The sequence below is a fragment of the Elaeis guineensis genome, chromosome 9, assembly GCF_000442705.2.
Source record: "Elaeis guineensis isolate ETL-2024a chromosome 9, EG11, whole genome shotgun sequence".
In the NCBI taxonomy this organism is placed as follows: domain Eukaryota; kingdom Viridiplantae; phylum Streptophyta; class Magnoliopsida; order Arecales; family Arecaceae; genus Elaeis; species Elaeis guineensis.
Genome location: NC_026001.2, coordinates 85017840 through 85038109, shown reverse-complemented (window position 1 = coordinate 85038109; position 20270 = coordinate 85017840). Strand labels below are relative to the sequence as shown.

At 36.7% G+C, this 20270-nt stretch overlaps 1 pseudogene; it reads left to right on the top strand.

Moving 5' to 3' along the window:
- Positions 1-12746: 12746 nt before the first annotated feature.
- Positions 12747-19256, top strand: LOC140851571 (purple acid phosphatase 15-like; annotated as a pseudogene).
- Positions 19257-20270: the final 1014 nt, after the last annotated feature.

Sequence of the window (20270 nt, the reverse complement as noted above, 5' to 3'; positions counted from 1 at the left end):
TGATTTTTAGTGAGAGGAAATAATCCTCAAGAAAAGCCATTTTTTGTAGTGAGGAAAGATTTTTTGAAAGCTAATAGACTTTACTATCTCCCGTAGGATACAAATTCCCAAAAGAAAATAAAGAGATAAATATTAAATAAGTAGTAAAAATAGATTCCTAACTCCTACCGGATTCCTAACACTGAATTTCTAGAAGAAAGAAATGTGTAAATTTGGGCAAAAATGAGAGAAAAGTTATCATATAAATTATGCACCATATAATAGTAATTTCATAATTTTCTGAAAGACCACGAGCTCTGACATCTTTGATGACTCATTAATAACTTTCTCACTTAATCTTTGTTTTGGATGATTCAAGACATGTTAGAAAGCCACTGGATACCACGTCATAGAAGTATCTTTAAATAAAAATTATAATCAGATGTTGATTGCGGTGAAGCTTGTTTTTGAACCATTATGCATTGAATTATTTTCTAACATCGTTGGAAGAACTACAAATATGAACTTTTAAGCTTTGACAATCTTTCATCATATGGGTCATTCTTAGTGATATTTTAATGGAAATCCAAATCCCTACTTCGGACAGTTGGTGAACATGGAGACCGTTAACTTGATCAATGTAATATGGCATAATCATTATTTTAATAAATAACTTGATATCACATAGCTCCATAGGTTGGTATAAATAAGAACTATTATAACGGTTAGTAACAATTTCGATAACATTTTTTATAATAAAAATATTCTTGTTGAGATCTTGGGAAAGGAAGGAGTAAAATATTATTAAATAAAAAGTAACAGCGAAGAATAAAGGAAAAGATCTAGAGTGACCATGTGGGTTATGGATGGCAGGAGAGAGAAAGTGGCCTTCTTCCTTTATTAATGCATTCAAATACTTGGTGATAAGGCTGAAATTAGATTGGATATGGATTGGATATCACCGTATCTATATCTATATTTGTTTTGTTCGACGAATATAAATATGGATATGAATATTACTCGAATGCAAAAATTTATATCCATATTTATTTTAAACGGATACGGATAAAATTCAAACACTGAAAGTATGGATATAATTACAGATATTACTTAGATAATTAAACTTTATTATTATAGAATCAAAAATATTACTAAATAAATGATATATCAAGTTAATAACATGTTTATATAGTTGTATATTTTTTTTAAAAATTAATAAGTACTATATAAATTATATAGGATTACATATAGATTCGGATATTCGGATACGGATCAAATAGTTGTCTATCTATATCTATATCTATTTTTCTTTGATGGATATGGATATGGATATGGATATTAGTCGGATCCTAAAATTTTTATTCATATCTAAATTGATTCGGACACAGAAACGGATTCAGATGGATAATATCCATACTATTTTCATCCTTACTTGATGACAGTTGTTTTATTATTGATAAGGCTGCAAATGGGTCGGGTTGATCCATGATCCTACTTGACCCAATCTGGTTAGACCCGACCCAAATCTATTTAAAAGACCCATGGAGCCGGATCGGGTTCAAAAATTGGATCCGTTCCCTTTTTCGGGTTGGGTCTGGATTTTTTAAATTTGGATCCGATCTGATCCGACCCGATCCATGGAGATTTTTGGGTTAATTTGGATCTTAAGATATATGACCCGACCCGATCCGATCCGATCCGGACCCAAATATAGGATCCGAATCTAGTTAGAGTGACTCACTCAAATAGGGATTTGGGTTTGGGCCAAAATTTTTCAAACCCTTCGGTCTTCCCCATCCGATTCCTAAACTAAAAATCTTTAAAACTAAAAATCTTTAAAACTAAAAATTTTTCAAACCCTTTAGTTCTTTTATTTTGACTGTTGTAACATCTATAACAATCCAAGTAGGAAAGACTGGATGGATTCTTGATAACTTAAATAAAGGGCATCTCGATTACTTCTTCTGACTTCTTGCTGGGCTCAATTTTCTAAATCTTCTGATTTTTGTTTACTGTTCCATGAGGTACAAAAGCAAGAGGGCTTCTTAAATTTCAACTTTATTTTATTGACTTTAAAAAATTTTAGAGCATGCTCTAATGTGCATAGAGATGTTGTGTCATCCACAGTATATGCAGTCTCATTTTTAACTATATACAAGTATTCTCCATATATGATATTTTAGATTGGGATAATTATATTATTATATAAAATTCATATTTTTTTTTACTTTTCTTCTTTTGTGTGGACTTTTGAAATCTTAACTCTTCTCAAAAACTGTTTGTTTCCCTCTGCTATCCAATACAATTAATTATTAGAAGCTACAGTTGGAAGATTAGAGAAAAAAAAAGAAAAGAGACCTTTTTTAGTTGTCATGTAGCATTAGTATTCACTGATGGTAAGTTTCTAATAAATTAAATCCATAATCCGATCCGAATCGGACTCGAATCGGATCCGCATTTCATGAATTAGGATCGGATTATATATGGACCGGACCCGACCCGAATGATCCAATGGGTCAATAAATTCGGTCATGGATCTGATCCGATCTAATCCAATTTTTTATCGAGATGGGTATGGGTCCGATATCAAGACCTGATCAAAAATCGGATCAGATCGAGATCACTCAGGATCCGATTTAACCCGACCCATTTGCAAGCCTAATTATTGACCGTGCTTTAAAAAATGACCAGCATCCAATAGAGACACATCCCCTAGGTGTCGTGTTTGTTATGTCGACCAAAATCACATCCAGATTCAGAGTCCGACTCCATACGACTCCTGGAGCAAATTAATAGACACACATCGCCCAGTCACCTCTCAGAAGCAAACGTCAGTCCAGCCCATCGCAGCAGACCTGAATCACGTCTAGCCCATGTTCACAGTAGATCTAAATCACGTCCAGATTCAAAGTCACACTCGCCAAGAATCAGACCCCTACTCCCCTTGCCAACAGTGAATCTTTCAAGAAACATAATTTTCCACCGATAACATTGCGGTTACACAGCCAGTTTTTTTTATTATTTTTTAAAACTTAATTACAAATATACCTCCAAACTCAAGTTATTTTCAAAACTACAGCAGTTTGGCTGACTGGGTGACCACGTGGAGAACCTGCATGTTCTACATGTGGTTTCTCATTGAAACCATATCCTGAGCATGCCATTTCAAAAATCCACATGGCCTGCTCCTTAGAAAAAAATTAAATTTTAAAAATGAAACAGCATCTTGAACATGTGGTTTCATTTTTGAACCCGCATGTTCTACATACCGTTTCAGATTGAATCCCATCCAGCTCATTAAATTTCAAATTGAAACTGCGTATTGAACATATGGTTTCAATATTGTACCCACACCTCGTAAAAAAAAATATTAAATTGAAACCGCATCTTGAACATGCAGTTTCAGTGTTTTAAACAAAAAAATAAATTGCAACCACTTCTTGAACATACGGTTTTGATGTTTAAAAAAAAATCAAATTGAAACCACATCTTGAACATGCGGTTCAATCCCTTTTAATCCCCCACTTCTTCCTTCACTTGTCCCCTCCATGATCAGCCTCCTCCCCATCCAACAGGCTTATTTGGTCCCCTTCTCCTTATCTTACGATAAGTCTCCTTTTTCTTTTGCAACTGGCATCTGCTCCTCTCCGATCGGCTTTCACCTCTTGTGACTGATCTCTTTCCCCTTTTTTCCCTCTTGTCATTGTCCCTTTCCACTTTGAGCAACCTCTATTCTCTTCTTACCAATCCCCACTAACAAATCAACCCAATGGCTTCGAAAAAAGGTGGTACGTCGAAAGCCAAGAAAACTCATATAGAAAAAAAAAAAAAACAACTGGCGCATAGGTACGAGGAAGATCTATTTTTGAATGTGGAGAAACATTTAGATCTAATTATTCTCAAAGAAAAATTGTGGGAGGGAGGATAGTGGATCTAGATCAATTTGATGATTTTCAAATTAAATTTTTATTTGAAAGAATAGGTTGGTTATCAATGATTATTTTTAACAAGCCAACCTATCTTACTCTAATAAGATATTTTTATAGTAATTTAAATTTTGACAGATCAAGTTGTTCTATTTCATCTTATGTCAAAGAAAAGATTATTGAGTTTGATTGTATCATGCTTGATCAAATGTTGGACATTCCATCAGATGGTGATGAGTATTTTAGTATCACTTGTTGGAGTCATCGAGTTTTAAAATATCTTCCTTCTGCCAGAAATATTTATGAGGATAATGGTTTAGTTGGTACCGCTAAACCTAGTGCACATGCATTGCCTTTGTTGAATCATCTCATTGATCATATTTTTACATTTAATTTCCTACATAGAGAGGGTCATAGAGATAATATATCGTTCCTAGATGTTTATCTCCTACAAACGATACTTTCGAGTGATAGGGTTAATTTGCCATATATGATAATGCATTATATAAATGAGTGCTTTCAAAGTGCAGAATCTTGTTTACCCTATGGAGCTGTTATAATTGCTATCTTCGAGGTTTTGATGTCCCTATTAGTGATGATGATGAAGTTATGAAGCTTAAACCCACTGATATCTACAACCACTCATCTTTGAGATAAATGGGATATATTTTTTCTGATGGGGTATGGAGGCATGTAAGTGCTATGGATGAAGAAAAAGTTCAGAAGAAGGTGAGCCTACTGATAGAGACCAGCCTACGCATCCTGCTCAAACTACACAGCCTATCATTGTTGCTCAGCCTGACCAGTCCACACAGTTTGATCAGCAATCATCCGATCTACAAGCATTGTCTGCTCAAATAGATGCACTTAAGATATCTCTGATGAGATGTGTGGATGAGAAATTTGCACAGTTTTAGTAGTTCGTAGAGTACTTCTATCATCAGTTTCTTCCACCACCACAAGACCCTCCTGTGGGGAAATTCAGTGCAGGGGTAAAATGGTATTTTAAAACTTTTTCAAAATTATGATTTTACAGTGAAAAAATATTAATTAATCTAATTAATTAATATAAATTTATCCTACACTAGGATCTAAATATGATATATAGCATGCATGCATTTAAATTTAAAATTTGAATTTGAACAATAGACACTTTATTGTAATGTGTTCAGAACACAATACCTTTGTGCGGGTAGTAGATCGTCGCAATTTGATCTCCATCGGGAGAGTCTGATCATCGCGACGCAGCCACACAGTGTGTCTGACCTCTGTGGATCATCCACATGAAGCTCCTGATCTGATTGACTCCTCACGAGTGCTAGCTCGTTGTAGAGCCCTTTTGACGGCCGATACTGATCGAACTCCTTCGATCGATGTCTGTCGATTCTTTGGATACTCTGGATCATCAACAGACATGCTTGAGAGGATGTTGAAAATCTTTCTGAGATTTTGTGGGCTCACGATACTCGTAACTCACTTTCTCACTTTTCGAACCCCAGGCTAAAACTCTAGGGAACTCACCGAAAATCTTGCACCCACTTTTCTTTCTTTTCTTTCTTTTTCTCTTGGAAGAATATAGACCTTCACCTTGCACACAAGGATTCCTCACGCCCAAATTTTCTTCCACAATTTTTCTTGCACACGCCCCACTCTTCTCCTCCTTTAAAACAATGTCAAACATCTTATCCACGTGAGAGGATAAAGATGAGTAATTGCACATTTGAATTCAAATTAAATTTTGAATTCAAATGGAAACCAATTTATTCCTATCCACTAAGGACGTGAGAAGAGGAGGGTGTGGCTTAATTTGTGCGTGAGTGATTTCATGAGAAACATTTTCTCGTGTAATAAATGGGGCATTAAAAGAGGATAAGGTCAAGGCGCTAAGATTGGTTGCTCATTCAAATTCAAACTTTGTTTTGAATTTGAATGGCCAACCAATCATCCTTATCTACTCATTTGGCGTATTAAAGTAGGACGTGAGGAGGACTTTGTGTGAGAAAAAATTCATGAGAACTTCCCTCTCGTGAATTCAAATGGGCGTAGTGGAAGTGAGGTGGCGCAAGGAGAATGGGTCAAGATGGTTTCATTATTTAAACCAACCTAATTGAACCAAATAAGTTAGGCCCAATTAGATTAATTTAAATCCAACTAAATTAGGCTTAATTAGGCTCAATAAAATCTTAATCAAATCAAAAATTGATTAAGCCCAACCCCTGATCAAATCAGGGACCAAACCATCTCGACAATTAGGTCAACTCTTAACCTAATCGGATCAAACCCAACTGAATCCAATTCAATTGAACTTGATCCAAAAATAATTACTCAATCAAATTAAGTTAATTAGCGATCAAATCACTAATTAAACCTCTCATAAATACTTTGTGCAAATTCGATGGGCAATCGGATATCAGAATTCATCGATATGTAATCCTGATCGAAAAGTCCCAACCAGTGGGACTCTTGACCCCGGTACCCATAATGTGTGAAACTCATGTTCAGAGAATCCTGATTCTCAATCACTGAGTTTCAAACATGTAGAATTCTACACCAACCATCAGATCAGATAGGAACCTCTAATGTGTGTGACCCTGCAGGTTCGAACCTAAGCCGGTAGCACAGGAACCAATTCCTGTACTAATCGAAGTGACTATCTAGCAATGGTACCCGACGTTCAAATAGATCGAAGAGTCACAATTGCAATACTCAGAACCTACATGAATATGATTACTGTATAATTCATCCTTTTGACCTCTGTGTTTAGGACGACTCAGGGTTAAACTGTCAACCCTGATTAGATCATCCGAATCATGCTCAACTCAAAACAGTCCTGTGACTCCTCACAAAGACTATCCTGATCAAGATTTTGCTAAATTGAAACACGACTGTACACAGCTCCTAAACTGAAGTGGTCAATCCCATCTTGACACATGCACCGACAAGTCAAGTACTTGACTACACCCAGCAGCCTTTCATCACTGAATTAGAAATTCAGGTAGTCCAGTGTCTAAGTGCAGTGAGTTGCTTGCAAGTCACTGTGGCGGTCTCAGATCGGAGGGACATTTATACCCATATTCCATCAGAGCAAATCTTGACAGCAGAAATAGCTCTGGAGTCGGTCACGTTCAGTGCAAATGTACCCTTACATCTCACCTGTATGCCATACCAGTGTCTCCACACTCATTGGTTAAGAGGACAACCAACCTATATGGCACACAATGACCTATGCTTGATAAACATTGTCGTCCTTGGTAACAACGTATCATTTGATCGCGAACAGATTTAAGGACTAAACGATAAATCCTCCTTTGTCGAGTCTAAATAGTCCTAAGGACTTCACCACAACATAGGAGTTCATTAGAAGATGAAATATTTTATGATGAAAAATATCAAAATAATTTTTATTAATTCATAATTCATGTACATATACAAAAATGAGCACAACCGTCAACAGACTGACGATTGGCTTTGGGACACTATTCCCAACACCTCCAGCCCTAGCTTCTTATTGTAGTACTTAATACTTCGATCGATGATGTCTAATCTATTTTTTTATTTGTATTTAAAAATATGATTTATGTATTGTTTGTTATGAGTAATGACTTATGTATCCATAGTACTTAGAATCATGACTTATGTATTATTTGGAATCATCACTTATGTTTCGTTTATATTTTTGGAATTTGGTTTTCTGGTTTTAGGGTTTCGTGTTTTTACAGTTTTGGAATTCAAGTTCCAGATTTGTGGTTTCAGTATTTTTGTTTTTACAGTATTTTGGTTTTGTGGTCATATACAAAAGATATATATAAAATTAATTAAAATAAAAGTTAAATTTTCTCTCAAAAAATCCTACCAATCGATCGACCAGCAATCAAATGGTGGACCATCCAATGCAAATCGATCGATCGATGCCTACGGTTTGATCGACTTTAGGAGACCGAGCGCACCGATCAATCCCGACCAAGACCCACCAATTGACCTGTAGGACATGTCCAGTTGACCAACCCCTGAGATTCGATCGACCGCGGTGGATCGAGTGCATCGATCAATCTCAGCCAAGATGCTTCGATCGACCTCTAGATCCCGCTCCGATCGATCGGCCACTGAGATTTGGTCGACCGTGGTGGACTGAGCGGACTGATTGATCTCAATCATTCTTCCCAGTCGATCGATCATTGAAGGGTGGCGTGCTGTGCCATACTGGTCAACTGGATCATTGGGCCAGTCGATCGAACTAGAGTTTTTTTTTTTAATTACTTTAATTTGGTAGGAAGGGTTGTGGTATTCGATCACTTTTTTTTATAAGAAGGTTTGGGGTTTTCGATCACAGCATTGGAATACATATGCACAAATCCATTTGATCCATTATGGAGATTGAAAATACAAACAAATATCTTAAATCAGATCAATACCAATATGTTCGGTACAATCCAAAATGTGATAGTAGCATAAAAAAAAATCATAACTACATCATTTAGTGCATGTAAGTCATGTCCCACATGAAGGCCATCTCCTCATCCGTACAGGTTGTTTTCGACGACGCATTGGTTTTAGTTCACTTGATCCCACATCCTCCTCCGTATAGTGATAACAATGTGCAATTGCTTCACCTGTATGGTCAATATGATATGAAGGTCCCTGGTCGATCATTTTCGCCGCATACTTAAAATGCACAGCTGCCTTCGAAACATAGGGGAACTAACTCACATCCTCATGCATATATGCGGCCGATGACATGTATGGAGTAAATGAAGGAAACTCTGCCATCGAAATTGGAGATGTAACATGTCGTTGACTACCTTATCTATGTCGGGCTGGAGGATGTGGTCCATCTGATGCCCGATGTCCAAAAGTTGAAGAAGTCTCCTGACTTGTCCGGGGATCAAGAGGATGGACATGTATGGAGATGCGACTATGCTGGTCGACAGCATCCAGTATGGATGTACAAATATCCTGAATGGCATGGGAGGATGTGGATATCGAATCTATCATAACCTGTCATGGCCTGCCTCTCCACAGACTTGACACATAGCCCGATTGCCAGATTCCCTCCAATCCATTTCATTTCTAATCTTGAGGAGCGTGGTCTACCCTTCTGTTATAACCGTTCTTGTACAGATATGATAATACACTCACTGTGGCTTTGTGACCAATATTCTTGATGTGGTATGGGATGAAATTGATGAGTGTAACTGTGATAATAATCATTTAGGGTGTAGCATCAATCAACATATCACCAAAAATCAATTACAGCATGAGCACAGCAGCCATGACATGTGAACAAGGCAAATGATAGCACTGCCATTTCTGACATATACACATGCACTTCGAAAGTCTCACTATCTGCACCATATATCGTACAAACATTAACCAGGTCGTTAGATACAACTAAATTAGAATTTAATAAATATGAGAAATATTGGTGACCTGGGTGTTGTTGCCTCTATTCATATAAGGCCCACGCAATGCCATTTGTACTTGGAACATGCCGCTAGTCCTATCAAAGCTTCTAACAATATGTAATGTAGCTTTGGATTGGTTGGCGATTATACGACTCATAACAAATGGAGTAAATCTTTCACCTCTAATGCATCAACTACTTAAGTACAGCGACCATCAAAATATGATACAAAATGGAAGAATGTCAATTGTGCCAATGCAGTTATTGAAAGAAAGTGAGTATTTTTAAATATCCTATTGAAACACTCTGACAAATTAGTAGTCATTGTTTCATATCATCGGCCATCACCATGTGCTTGAGTCTATTTATCTAAAGGAATTTCATTTAACCACTAAACTACATTAGGTTTAAGTTTTTCAATCTTTTTCATATATTTCTCAAACTTTCTGATCTGTCTTTGCATACCAGCCTTCTTCACCATATCTCTTAGTTTTGAATCTCAGAATCGTGAATTAAAATTACTTGCTACATGATACAAGCAAATTACATAGAATGTATGTGGTGGTTGCCAACCAAGAAACTAATTATCTACTATAGATAAGATACCAGCATGCCGATCTGAGATTAGACATATATTCTAACATGTAGTAACAAAAGTTTTCATACAAGTTAAGAACCAACCCCAGGTATCCGTAGACTCCTCATCTATTATGGCAAATGCAAGTGGAAAAATTTGATTATTCCCATCCACAATGGTTGCAATCAACATATTCTCTCGATACTTTTCATATAAGAATGTTGTATCGATACTAATCGCTAGTCGACAATAGTTAAACCCTTCAATGGAAGGTGCAAATGCCCAAAAAACACGATCGAATGCAGCATATACTGGGTGACCTGTAGGAGTGCTGATGAATTTAATCCAAGATCTGGGATTGAATTCCTCTACAGCGTGCAACGATTTTGATAGTAATTCATATGACCTATCCCAATCACCAAATACCATGACCATTGCTTTTTGCTTGGCCTCCCATAACTTTCTATAACTGACTATATAGTTGAATCTATTTTTTAATACCACACCAATGCCAGCAATGAAAATTGCAGGTACTTCTTTCACCAGATCCCATATTTCACTGGCGATAAAATTAGAGTCTAGCCCATAATGATCCTGAGAAAATATAGCAGACAAATATGTATGCAGATCAGCATACCGTGTGATTTCAAAATTGTCATGCCACTTAATTGCTCGAAGCATCCATTGACATCCCGACTCTTTTTTTTACATTTAACAACCCATAGTTTTAGCTTCGACTCAATAATCTTGAATTCGTGATGCATATCAATTAAATATTGTTTTACTGCAGTTTGTAATTCTACCTTATCTACAAAATAAAGCCCTTTATGTAACTCTTCACCTCTTTCTCATGTATTACACTCAGCTTGCAATGTAGAACACATTGATACATTAGTAGCTATCCAATCAAAATGACTAAATGTTCCGGAAGAAGCTTCAAACATAGAAAAATTTGGGACTCCTATGTCAGTTAAATTTTCTATGCTACGTGAGCTTCCAATATCATGTGGGCTTCTAATATTAAGTGGGCTTTTCCTACGTTATATGATGTGCCAGCTTGCTGAGCATCCTCATCCGTATCATCTTCGCTTAGCACATCATCTTCCTGAAAAAGCCTATTATTTGCATGAACCATATCATTGGCCATTGTATGTAATGATGCTTGTCTGACGATATCTTGTGTCACATCATGGTCTACTATACCAAACTACTCCATATGTCATGAACCCATGTTTGCTGCGACATTATCTACAATGTACGGACTAGAGCAAACATTTTGTTCTTCGACTTATATTGTCATTCCTAAATCCTAATCACCTACTTCAAAATTGACTCGATCACGAATATCTCCGGCATCTTCTAAGGATTGCACATTTAGATACAACTCTGCACTGGATAAACATGGATGGAAACTTATTATTGAAAAAATTATCTCCATATCATCGTCATCAGTAATCGAAACAGCTTCATACTTGATTACTGACAGTTGTACAACTTATGGATATCTATATATTATTATTAGTTTATTTCATCTTCCATCCACACGAAAGACTTTGTAAAACTTATCCTTCAACTCTTCATATTTCATTTCATTTTTAATTCTAATAGCTTTTTGTGGTCGCTCATTGTACTCAATGCCACATGGTTCATTAACTATCAAACCATTAATATAATATAAGACTATGATAATTTCTACCATATTTCATTACATACACAATAAAAAAAAGTAAATTTAGCTCACTATCAAATAAATATATATAAATTATAAGTAAACTTGCATATACAAATAAATGTATATAAATAACTTATTAATTTATTTTAATTATGAGCATTGCATGGATTATTGTGGCGTTGACTATTAAAAAAAAAATTTAAACTAAAACGACATATATCGAGCATTCAACTTAATTAAGCCTTTATCCACCTACATTATTAAAGAGCCCTAAAATTGACATCATCAAAGAGCCAAGATAGAAATATTACATTGGATTTTTTTTTTTTTTTTAACGAACTTGTGCATGAATATTAACCCAACTACATGTATTTGAGTTTAAGCTACACTACAATTCAAATCAATAACTAACATGCACTTTCAAAAAAAATCATCCTCATAGATTAAGCATTAAACCATAATTAAAAAATTAATTAACTTACTTGTACTTAATACACCAAAAGAGAGACCACAGGGGGCCGGTCGGCTGTGGGAGCCACCGCTCAATGGGGGAAGGGGAGGCACCCGATCGAAAGTGAAGATCTACCACTCAACGAAGGAAGGAGGTGGAGGGGCGATGGAAGGATGTAGCCACCGCAAGAGGGAAACAGGGCCGGTCACGGGAAAGGAAGGAGGCCGGTCGCACGACAGGGAAGAGCTCGATCAAGGAGGCGGGCGCCAGTCATGGGATGGGGAGAAGGCCAGTTGAGGAGGCAGATGCCGGTCGTGAGGGGTGGACCCAAGGTGAATGTCGGGTGGGGAGAAGACCGATCACAGACGGGGGACTATAGGCAGGGACTATGGATGGGGAGACCATTTGCGGGATGGGGAGGAGACAAGGGTATAGAAAATATGAAACCGCATGTTGAAGATGCAGTTTTAAATCTGAAACTGTATGTTGAAGATATAATTTTTAAATTTTAAATTTTAATTTTTTTTAAATATTATTGGCCACAGAGAGGAGCAAATTAGCCATGCGGAGGAGAAATTGCATGTTGAAAATATGATATTTTCTTCGATACTGACCATCCAATCAATCGAAGTATCGTAGTTTTGAAAATAAGTTGGGTTTGGGGTATATTTATAATTAAGTTAAAAGAAAAACAAAAACAAAACCCTACACAGCCGCCCTTATCACTTGTTGCATTTATTTCCCTTCCACAACCAAAACCCTACCATTATCTAAATGCCCCAGTGTAAACGAAGGGAGAGGCGAAGAGATGGTGAAATGCCCGCGGTGGGAATTTCCACTTGCAGCGGCAGTCCTGGTACTGTTGGCCGTTGGCGGTGCCAGTGAGATCCCGACGACGTTGGATGGACCGTTCGATCCGGTGACCTCGTTTTTGGATCACATCAGGTTTCGCGGCCTCGCGGTGGACCTGCCGGACTCTGACCCGAGGGTGCAGCGGCATGCCCGGGGCTTCGAGCCAGAGCAGATTTCCATCTCCCTCTCCGCCACCCCGGACTCTGTCTGGATTTCTTGGATCACAGGTCACTCTTTGTTTCTGATTTTTTTTTTTTTTTTTTTTTGATTTCCAGTGGCGAGGTGCCAAGTTGCAGTTGCTTGTGAATTCTTCTTAGCATTTGAAATTTATTTAGATTTCAGAAACTCGTTTTTTTGGTAAAATTTCTGCTTTTCCGAGCTAGAACGAGATTTAAAAAACAAAATGAAAAAGTTCCCGTTCCAGTGCTTCTGAACGGAGACGGTGGCAGCAGTTTTTGTTTGTTTAATATAATAATTTCTTGTTCCGTGTGACTTTAACTTGGGGCAATCGAATTTAGTACAAGAATTAGCTGCAGTACAACTCGTGGAAAGTCAAGACCTTATACAATGGAAATGGTTCCAGACCACAAAGTTCTCCGCAAAACGTTTTTACAGCTTTCTGCTGGATGGAGGAGTCAAACCTTTCTTTAGTGCGATTATATGGAACATCCGAGCGCCAGAGAAGGTTAAGTACTTTTCCTATCTCTGTTTCCTTGCCAAAATACAAACAAAGGCTAATCTAATCAAGAAGGGATGGAAAGGCTCAGCAAGCTGCTCCTTATGGGGCTTGCACTTGGAAATGGTAGACCATCTCATACTGCAATGCCCATTTTCCCGGTCAGTTTGGTCCATTCTTCTGAAAAATTTTCAGGTTCCTGACCTGCCACATGATCAGTTTATGCTTTGGAACTCTTGGCGTGCAGACAAGCATGTGCAATTTCTCCTGGAAGGTTTGGAAATACTGGTTGTCATGACTCAATGGACCTTATGGAAAGAACGCAACAAACGCTGCTTCCAATTCCACGCTTACTTGCCAAAACCTGTGGCCAAACAAGTGGCACATCTAGTTCTATCTTGGACCGATTGCATTTCCAAACAAAAATAAAACTCTGATTCCATTGTTCGCATCACAACAGGTCTGCAATCTCTGTTGGAATCTGAGTTGACGTGACAATGCTAATATGAACCATGTTTCATAGGGTAGAGGTAGATTCTGAAGGCACTAAATCAACCTTGTTTCTAACATTCTACTCTGCTTCAATTTTGAGTTAGCCATGATACATCTTGGAATCTTGTTTTACAACCCTAACTCTGAAAGAACCATAGTAGTCCTAGTGGAAACCTGATAGCTTTCTCAGCTATCCCCACAACTCTGTCTTCTTTTAACCATCCTCTTTGAAAACCTATAACCACCCACCCTCGTGCTCTGCTTCGTCATGTCTTTATCTCTTTTCACCACAGCTGTACCTTCGCTTTCACTTTAATAAAATAAAATATGGGTGGTTCTACCTCCCATTTCATCAAAAAAAAAAAAAAGCAATATGTGTTTGTATATATATGTGTATATATATACACACACACATATGTATGTATGTATATATATGTTTGTATATATGTATACATGTATGTATATGTATGTGTATGTATATTCTTGCTGATTATTTTGACTGTGAGATGGTACATGATTTAAGTGCATGTGTTGTCGCCTTCTTATCTTCTCTTCTTTTCATAAAAGTATTTGATTTTTTTTTCCTCCCTTGCTGTAAGCATTTGCATGTCTTATATTTTCCTTCTCTCGTTTCAGGCGACTTCCAAGTTGGAGAAGACATCGAGCCATTGGATCCAATGTCTGTAGCTAGCATCGTGCAATATGGAAGATCCCGACAATCCCTAACTCACCAGGCTGTTGGATATTCACTTGTTTACAATCAGCTTTATCCATTTGAAGGCCTTCAGAACTATACTTCTGGAATAATCCATCATGTTCGGCTCATAGGTAAATTGTTTATGTAGCATGCTTTTTCTTATAGCTTTATGAAAATTAGTAAGACTGCAATGGAAAGTAGAGATGTTTTTCTCATTTTCAACAAATCCATTTCCAGAAATCATCAGAAATGATAGGCTGATTCCTATTTCTTGATAAGTCTAGGTAATCTCAAGAGAATAAAGCAAACCTTTTAACATATAACATATTATTTTATATTAATATATTTATTAAAATTAATATTGTATTATTTATGAAATATAATATTTATATTATTACATGATAATATTATTAATAGTGGTATTTTGAGTATTATGAAGATTGCAAAAATAATGTTATATTATGCATATGAAAATATAATAATATAATATTGTATGTAAATATTTATCTATAGAATTACAAATATGAAATTATATTTTCATATCTAATAATTACTTCAAATAAATTAAGTAATATATTGTTATCGTGTGTAATAATATAATAAATAATTTTGTGACTATATAATACATAATATAATATAGTGTAAAATGATATAATATGGAATTGTTATCTATAATATAAAATATAATATAGAATTTAAAATATAATTTTAAGAATAAATAATGTCATACATCTTGAATTATGTTTTATCTATATGGTGCAATAATACTGGTATAGCATATAACATATTTTTGGTAAACTAATAAAATGTGTAATAAATAATATCATAGCATCCAACAAATGACTAATCACTTTTACTCTCCAAGTGTCTTGGATAAATAATGTTATGTTCTGGCTACTTGGATCTCTTCTATTTTATAACATTATATTGTGCACATATCCTTGACCTTGCAGGACTGAAACCAGGGACAACATATTATTATTGATGTGGAGATCCTTCTATACCAGCCATTAGTGATATCCATGTTTTCAAGACAATGCCTACTTTGGGGCCTCGAAGCTACCCTAAACGAATTGCTGTTGTTGGGGATCTAGGACTCACGTACAATACTACTTCCACCATCGATCATATAAGACATAACAAGCCTGATCTGGTTCTGCTGTTAGGTGATATTCCTTATGCAGATATATATCTCACAAATGGAACTGAGTTGGACTGCTTATCTTGTTACTATCGTAATATCCTCCCATTGGTGAGACCTACCAGCCTCGTTGGGATTATTGGGGAAGGTGATGGTGCCTTTTAGTATATGCTTCTCTCTCTCTCACACGCACACACATCCTCCCCTCAACCCCCACCCCCGCCCCCCCAACCTCCAGGGGAACTTGTCTTCTAGTTTATTGCATGAAGCATTTAGCAACTAGTGTAAAAACTTGTATTCACATTGATATTATTATAATATGCAAAGAAGTTTTGATCACAATTGTGAACATGGCTATAATTTGTATTCTAAGGCATCCAAATCAACAATTTAAACTGTTTATTACAATTTATATCTTTTAATATGTGGAGAAAAGTTAATTGGTTAGGATGCCTCATAATTTTGGAACCAAGTCATGCAAATGTTTTGATGGTGATCTATGGGGATGATTACTTCCCATCTAGTTTATTGAAGAACAAAAGAATACAACAAAGCATCGGCTCCTTTTCAAAAGAGAAATCTTGGATAGACTTAGTTTACCATATGTATTGTAGATAAAGTCAATAAAAAAAATATATGACATCAGCATTTTAAACTGAAAAATTTTGCAACCACCTCAACACATCACTAGTACTGCTTAAGTATCTCAACACATCATTGTTGAGGTGGTTGCGAAATTTTTTGGTTCAAAATGCTGATGTGGCATCTTTTTTATTGGTTTTGTTTACAATATACTATTAGACTAAGACTACACAAGAATTCCTCTTTTCAAGGTAGAGGTGATGGCAAAAAGTCTGAAAACACTGGGACTATAGGGATAACAGCAACTTATGAGGATTTAAGTAGATGTAAAGCATTCTTCTTGACCTATGAACAAGAAAGCGTTTGTTCCTTGCCATAATGACTAGCTAGTGCAAACTGATGCAAGTGAAGCTTCAACTACTTGACACCCTTTTTCTCCTCCAATCAGTTCACAAGGGTAGTGGTGAAGTCAATCTTCTTAGCAGCTTCTTGCATATCTGCCCATCTCTCTTGCAAAGACACAATTTAGAAAGATATGTGATGAGGTTTAAGATAGTTACAGAAGCTGCAATGCATCCAACATTAACTATGCATCCTTGCCAAAAATATTGCATCATGCATCTAGAAACATTCAATGATCATGTTTGTTAAGTATGCATACACAGGCAAGCACATGCATATGTAGACATGTACATACACAATTAAGTATATGGACGGTTCTATATCATCATGTTTGGAGGTGTGAAATGAAGAAATCAATAGCTTTGTCTTGAAACACAAGCATGGTATAAGAATATGTAGATTGTTAAGTTATTTCGTTACAGATATCCTAGTAAGCAGTCCATTGTTATCCATATGTTGAATGTGCATATTTCCCATGGATTCATCATCTTGTATGTTCTCCGTGGCTTGACTGGTTGTCTTTTCTGCTCTATGATAATTGTTAGTCATCTCTTTCAGATTTATGGAGCCTCTTACATCAGAAATTCCAATAATGGTAATAGAAGGAAACCATGAAACAGAAGAACAGATCGAAAATAAAACCTTTGTAGCTTACAGCTCTAGATTTGCATTTCCTGCTGAAGAAAGTGGATCATTTTCTACATTTTATTATTCTTTTAATGCTGGAGGTATGCATTTCATCATGCTTGGTGCCTACACTTCCTTCGATAAGTCAGGTAAATTTACCATGCACCTACTTTTGTGAGAATTCAGTTCTTAGCTTCCTGTTTGACAGAAAAAAATAGACCTCTTCATCTAATTATTAGGATATTCTCATACATGGAACTACTGACAATTATCATACGTACTCATGCATCACAAGTTCTGAATTACCAAAAACATTCCAAACTGATCCATATGCATCACTACTTTGAGCTTATTGTGGTTTTTTGCCTTTAAAATAAAAGTCAAAATGTACTCATTCCGTCTACAGCTCATCAAAATACAATTTCATGAACCATTGTTTTTTATCAAATCGCTGTATGAATTTAACATTACAGGGGAGCAGTATAAGTGGCTAGAGAGAGACTTGGCAAATGTAGACAGGTCCATCACTCCCTGGTTGGTAGCTGCTTGGCATCCACCTTGGTACAGCACTTACAAAATATTTTACAAGAAACAAGAGTGTATGAGGTTGGAGATGGAAGATCTACTATACTCATATGGTGTTGACATTATCCTCAATGGCCATGTAAGGGACGAATACCTTTTTCTTTCATTAATATAACATGTTTGCTTTAAGTTACATTACTTGGAAATCTTTTATTGTCATGAACTATTGTGACGTGGACTACTGTATGAATTTAGTGCATAGCCATAGCATAAAGCCATAATCATAGCCATCAAATTCTGTTCTTAAGGGCTATATTCCTGATTTCTAGAAAGCAACTTGAGTTCCCAAAAGTTTTAACTTTCTAGTTTGACTTTAAAGAAAGACTTTTGGGTGTCTGATAGGGCTGGTAAGTTTTAGGCTGCATTAGGAGATATGGTTCATATGGATTGAGTATAAAAACAATGGAAGCTTTTGTTTTCATATGTTTTACCTTGTTTCTTTCTATGTTCACAGGTTCATGCCTATGAAAGGTCGAACCGAGTCTACAACTATACATTAGATCCCTGTGGCCCTGTCCACATCACAGTCGGAGACGGCGGCAACCGGGAAAATCTGATGAACGTGCATGCAGATGATCCTGGCCAATGCCCAGATCCTTTGGACAGCAGGTGGAGCATTGGTGGCTTTTGTGCTACCAACTTCACTTCAGGACCTGCAGCAGGCCATTTCTGTTGGGACCGACAGCCCGAGTACAGTGCATATAGAGAGAGTAGCTTTGGCCATGGAATATTGGAGGTGCCCTTCTTTCTCTTCCTCTATTTCTGCTATTCCAATGAATCACATTCCCAGTCCTAGATCCAAATACTAAAAAATAATAATAAAAATTATCTGCAGGTGATGAATGAGACCCATGCATTGTGGACATGGCACCGGAATCAGGACTTGTACAATGGTACAGGCGATGCAATATACATAGTTAGGCAGCCTGATAAGTGCTCTGTCCGGCCTATGGTGGTTGACCCTCATAAAACTAGTTGATTAGTTACTCCCAAGGAACTCTTACTTAGACATATGATATGATTGTCAAATATCCATATATTTAGAAGAATTTAACACAGAAATCTTCTAAAAATTGGATATGCAGGCAAGTTTATATTGTATATATGTATATGTAAGGATGTGATGATGTATGTGTAAAATGGAGAGTTACGCTATTTTAGTTCATAAAATTTGATAAAATGATCAGTTATTGTCATGTTAAAAGTAATAACCTTCGCATAGAAGTGCTCCAAAAGTGGATGTGTGATGAAAATGATATCAAATTTGATGGCATAAAATATCTAGGATTGTCATTTCCAAATGTCTTAAGTGTATGTCCAAGTATCGAACAGATCAGAAAAAGTGCAAAATTTGGAACCGCAAGGTAAGATTGCTTATTTAGGCATTAAATTTTACCTGGAACTTGTTGAGTTTAAAATTCAAAATAAAGTCATTTTAAAACCTAAAGCAAGGGACATATGATCCAAAAGGATCACTAGACTCAAAATATGGATCTCTGATAGGCTAGGACAAAATTAAAAAGTGAGATCCACCATGGAAACTGAATTATATGTCAAACTTCTATATGTCATAACATGCTTACATGCCATCCAATTGAGATACCTATTTTAAAATCATGTAACTTTTCAATATCAATGATGATTATTCGATCTTAAAGATTGAGAAGGTGTTGTCTTCAGGATCGCTCCATTGCTCTACTTTGAGGAAACCGAAGCCCCTTCAGTAGTTGGGGCGATGGCTTCTTCAACTGTTCCTCATCCTTCCAGCAAAGGTATAACTAATGAAGGCATCCAGGTAGAGCCGAGGGGGATTTCCATTGACAACAAGGGCAAATCAAAGGTGGAGTCATCTTCTTCAGCCCCTACCTCAGTTGGTGATGTGCCGACCAATGCTCAGAAGGAAACTAGAAGATCTCTGCCACTGGGGTTGGCCTCATGGGGGGAGGCTTTGTTCAATCAACGTCACCAGGAAGAAATCCATCAGTGGATCCCAATCACCCGTGGAACCATGTTATCTAAGGGCAGAGGAGGTTTCACTGGGAGACGGCCAAAACATCTGATGCAGAGATTGAGTAGCTGAAGTAGAGGTTTTCCAAGGTTATTCAATTTTCAAAAGAAGAAATCCAACCTTCGGCACAATGTCTGCATTCAGCCTTAATTGGTAAGTTCTAAGGTAAGGATTTTTTGCTTGATTTTATTGGAAAAGAACT